At 46.4% G+C, this 5,179-nt stretch overlaps 1 long non-coding RNA gene across 1 annotated transcript; it reads left to right on the top strand.

Moving 5' to 3' along the window:
* Positions 1-57: 57 nt before the first annotated feature.
* Positions 58-4,671, top strand: LOC104875276. The gene is made up of 3 exons (XR_784019.3): positions 58-536; positions 1,896-1,987; positions 3,849-4,671. It is a non-coding gene; the product is annotated as an uncharacterized LOC104875276 (long non-coding RNA).
* The last annotated feature ends 508 nt before the right edge of the window (positions 4,672-5,179 follow it).

The following is a 5,179-nucleotide window of genomic DNA, read 5'->3' on the forward strand; positions in this document are numbered from 1 at the left end:
CACTTCCGCTTCCGGAAGGGAGGTTGCCGGGAGGGGCGGGGCTGCCGGGAGGGGAGGGGCGAGTGGGCGTGGCTCCGGCTGCCCGGTGGGCTGTCAGCGTGTGTCCTGGTCAGAAGACCAGAAGCAGCCAGCAAATAGTAAACTGAGGGTGCATTTTAAAAAGAAAAAAAGTCAAGAGAGAAATCACGCATACGGAATATTTATTGAAAGAAATGATGAACGTAAAGTCAAATAGTGAGCCAGGCAGGATCTGAGGCAGGAAGATTGCAAGTTAGAGCGGAGGACAGTTTACCAACCTAGCGAGACCCTGTGTCAAGATAGATAGATAAACAGACAGACGGAAATGTAGCTAATAGTCCTGGTTTCAATCCTCAGTACTGAGGGGAGGAAAGAGGCATTAACAAAAATGAAAATTAGTTCATTGGTTTTCTTTACCGTGGCTTTGAAGCTAGAAGGATGAAGAGCTGACTCTCCAAACATTGGACCAAAGAAACACCCTGTGTCGAGTCTCAGTAAGGAACCAGAGAGGAAAGAAAGTAAGTATAAATGAGTGGGGAGATCCAACTCAGTCACAGAGAAATGTGTGGATGTTCGTAATTTTGAAAACTTGGAGGGTATGAACAATTTTCTAAGAGAATCCAAAAGAATTAACTTAGAAAATCAGAATTGAGCCCATCCTTTCGGTAAACTTCCAGTGAGTAAAAATCTCTCTCAAAGAAAGAAAACGCGTAAGCCCCAATGGCTTTTTACATGCGGGGCTTTTCAAATCAAACATTAAAGAACAAATAATTTCAAACTTCCCCAGACACAGTTAGACACTAGAAAAAATAGAAACACATCCCAGCTCACTTTGAAAGCATGGTGTGGCTTTGACATGAAAATCAAACTTCAAGGACAGTAAAAAAAAAAAAATGTAGGTCCATCTTCCTTATGGAAGTAGGTGCAAAAATACTAAAATATCAGAAAACAGAATCAAGTTTCACCTATCAGTTATAACAAACATGGCTTCTGCATCTCACTTTGCTCTCAAGACTGAGAAGGAAGCGGAGGGTGACACTCACAGCACACCTACCTGTGGCTGTCCCTTGTCACTGAGGACACCGAGGAAGTGGCCTCACTGAGGACCAGAGAGCTTGCTTTCAAGATGGCAGCCACCACTGCTCTGGGGATGCTGGGTCTTGGCTGTGGCGGGAGACCACAGAGCACCTCCATTTGAAGTTCAGCAGGATCTAGGGACTTTCTGACCACATGCTGGCTGGGGGTCCAGAGCATACAGCTTCAGAGAGGCAGGCAGAAGCATCCCACCTCTTATGGCCAGACCAAAAGCCACCATAGCCACAGAACATTCAGAATCCTACGGAGGGAGCCTTAGCCCCACCCAAAGGAAGATGGAAGATGCCATGCTGTAGGGAGATTTGTGGAAGCCATTTTTATAAAGCATAACTGTCATTCAGCACATGGAAAAATAACCCTCGTGATCTACTGGGATTTTCCTAGGATCAGATGAATGATGATTAAATGTCATAAAAGCTATTCATCTGACTAAGCCTATTAAATAAACAAGATAGGAGAAAAAAATCTCAGGCAGATTTAAAAAAGAGATTGTGATAAAATTCGACAATATTCATGATTTTCTTTTAAATAAAAATCTCTGAGAAGACTAAGAATAGAAGAGAATGTTTTAAATGTAATAAAGGATTGCTACTAAATCCTGCTCAAGGGCCTCAGACTGACTATGATTCTTTAGAAACGTTGACTGTAATGTCACGAACTAAATTAAACTCGTTATTGTTGACTATTCAGCTCTGCAGAGGAGCCAGAGGGCAGGGTGGAGGCCATCATTGAGCAACTGCAGTTTGGCTTCCTGGGCTTCTCAAGTCTCTCTCTGTCCCCAGGGCACCATGCTGAGAGCAGATTTCCTTGGCGAGGCCCCTCTGCCAGCCCCTGCCTGAGAGCCAGCCGGTTAAGGACTGGAACCCTACACTCTGTGAGCCAGAATGAACCTTTCCTCTTTAAAGTTGTGGGTGTTGGACGTGACTGAGAGAGTTGGTCAGGGCTGGTAGGAGCAGATTAGTTCCCCACAGACAGGTTGTTAGAAACAAAAATAGGAAGCCTGGGCTTCTGGGCTTCTTGCTTCCTGTTGTGCCACATGGCTTTTCTCTCCCTTCTGCATGTGGCCCACTCTCTTCCTGCCCTTGCACCCAAGAGGCCCTACCGTGTCTGTACCCTCCTGCCACCAGAGTCATGAGCCACACAAACCTCTTTACTTTGTAAGTTCCCAGACTCAGATACTGTGTTATCACAATGGAAAACAGACAAAGACACTTAGCTTCCTGCTATATTTTAAGCATTTTGAAGACAGTAATCTAATTTTCCCTAACCACAGAGTCCAAAACATATGTGAACTGGTTCACCAAATAGCACTGGATTATCGAAAGGCTAAGGAAAAGGAGACCGGAAAAGTGGCAGAAAGAAAGAAAGGTTGCTCTTCCTCCTTCTATAGATGTAACTTCCCCAGAAGTCACTCATCTGTGGACAAAGGCCTGGCAACCAAGTGCCTTTCAAATAATTTATGGAAAGGCTTCTTCTGCAGTTTTATCTCGTGACCCTTCCTGCCATGCCCCTCTGCCATGTACTCCTGCCGTCTCCAGTGTGTGTACACTAGCACCTGTAATGGAGCTGGCGTCTCAGAGCAGCTTTGGCCAGGGAAGTATTTTGTTTGTTTTTGAGACAGGGTCTTGCTGTGCAGCCCGGGCTGGGCTTGAACTTGCAGCCAGCCTCCTGCCTCAGCCTCCAGAGTGCTGGGATTACAGGAGTGTGCCACCATGCTCAGCTAGCTAGAGAAATATTACACAGAGATATTCTCGCAGCTGCCATCCCTTGTCCTCGCTGTCCTGCCTGATTATGGTCAGCTGGTGTCTACAACAGTGCGATGCTTTGGATCCATTCCCAAGAGCTCCATAACAAATGCTACAGACTGGAGGGCTTGGACCACAGACATTTACCGTCTTCCAGATGTGGAGGCTGAGCTCTGAGATCAAGGTGTCCACTGGGTTGGCTTCTTCCAAAGCTCAGAGAGAGAATCTGTCCCATGCCTGATCACTAGGGCCAGCGGCTTGCTCATTGACCTCAGTGTTCCTCAACTTATAGACAAGTCACTGAGCTGTGCCCCAATCTGCCCATGGCTTTCTGCTTTTGTATATGTCTGGTCCAGATTTCCCCGTTTTATGTGGATACCAGTCATGCTGGATCAGAGCCAGGGCTGATAATGTCCTTCTCACTGGCCTGGCTCTCAGAAAGCCGCTCTCCAAATAAGGTCAATTCTGAGGTACTGGGAGTTAGGGACCCACCATATCCTGGAGGGGGAACATGACAGCCTTAACAGCCTTCCTCCTCTGATCTGGCACAGTGGCTGCACTCCGAAAGGTGACAACAGGATGGTGAATTAAGGACAAAGTCATAGGGCACAATTATGCTATTAGGCTGTACTTTTCTGTGTGATTACTCATCATCTCCAGTTTTCATGTCCACAAAGACTTCCCTCCCCTCTCCTGTTGTTGACAGTGGTTAGAGTAAGATCAGAAACATGAGGTTTTTAAGTCTGGCTTCTAAAACCAACCCAAATGGAGCCCCAGAGGTGTGCAGAGGGTGTAGAAGTTTAGAGCATCTCTAAAGCCTTTGTCTTCTGGTGGCCCAGGGTTCTGGCTCCGGTGGCTGCTCCTCTGGGCTGAAAATGAATCCATCCGGACCACTGGACTCTGCATTGAGATGCTCCCTTCTGCCCCTAAACGGCAAGGTGGCTGCTTCCCCTTTATCTAACATCCTCGCCTCTGTTGGTTTGTTTGCAGGAAATGTTCTCAGATGTGAACACTCCAGACTCCACACATACATGGAATTGAGCTGGCGAATCTCACCGAGCCAGCACGCACACCAGGAAGGACAGCGTATACAAAACACACAGGGCCTGCGAACCACAGACCCGGCACCTTGCTGTCCCTCTGAGGCCGACAGCAGTTGCCCCTGGGAAATTTTCTCTTTCCCAATGCTGTGTGACCTTGGAATCAGGCTTGCTTTCTTGCTTTCATTCGTTCTTTCTCTTTTTTATCATTATTGCTCCATCCACGTGCAAAGCCCCTAGTGATGCCATTTGGAACATTTTTGGCCTTCATTCTATTTTACTTTAAGAACCAGATTCAGCTTAAGTTTTTTTTTTTGTTTGTTTGTTTTTTCAATGCAGCTCTCTTAGCAAGAGGGTGAAACAGCTGGTTTCTGTTATTTGTTTTGTGGAATTTTCAGCAGATTCAAGGTTCAAACACAAAAGAAGATTTGTAATGCTGTTGCCTTAATGATGATGGTGCCGGTAATGACAGTATCTCATTTTGTAGCATATTATCCAGATGATCTCCCTCACTCCTCATAACTCTAGGAGAAATTTATTATAGTCTGCACCATGCATGGTCAAACATAAGCCAAGAAGTTCTTCTAAGCAGAGAATTGGAAGGCAGAATAATGCCAGCCGATAAAGGACAATTATGTTGTTTTTCCCTGAGTGCCACATTAACACACAAATGTTCAAGTAAATTCGGTTTCCTAGTTTTTCTACCAGGTTCACATAGCAACAAGAACACATATCTCGTGCACTGAAAAATAAAAATTGTGACATGCTTTAAAACCAACAAGCACTGAGGACTCTTCTTGTTTCTTCTTGGGTAATAAGTATAGCTCTACCTGAAATTTTGTATCATGGATGTGTGGAACCAAGATTTGGGGGGGAAAAAAAAGAGAGAGAAGCTGAGATTAGGCCAGTAGGGCCCACAGCTTGGTCTGGGGCCTGTTATCAAAGGAAGTGGCCCATTGACTTTCTACATTTACTAAAAATTTGTCTCACGTTCAAAAGAAAGGACAGGATGTCGTTACCGAAGTAAGCATGGGGTGAGACACCTACACACAGGAGCACAGAGAGACACACTTCCCGACTTGGCCGCAGTCTACCTGCGGGACAGTCAGCCCCCACCGAGTCCTGATTTCCCGGAGCCCTTTGCAGAAATCAGGGATCCTCGGCTGAGTTGGAAGCGGCAGACACGCATGGGCACAGCCGTGGCGCTCAGGGACGCTGAGAAGACCGAGACGCTGGGAAGCTAAGGCCAGAACACCGCACACACGTGGGCCTGCGCACCTG

This window comes from Fukomys damarensis, unplaced genomic scaffold (genome assembly GCF_012274545.1).
Source record: "Fukomys damarensis isolate Sample0158 unplaced genomic scaffold, DMR_v1.0_HiC HiC_scaffold_1, whole genome shotgun sequence".
Classification (NCBI taxonomy): Eukaryota; Metazoa; Chordata; class Mammalia; order Rodentia; family Bathyergidae; genus Fukomys; species Fukomys damarensis.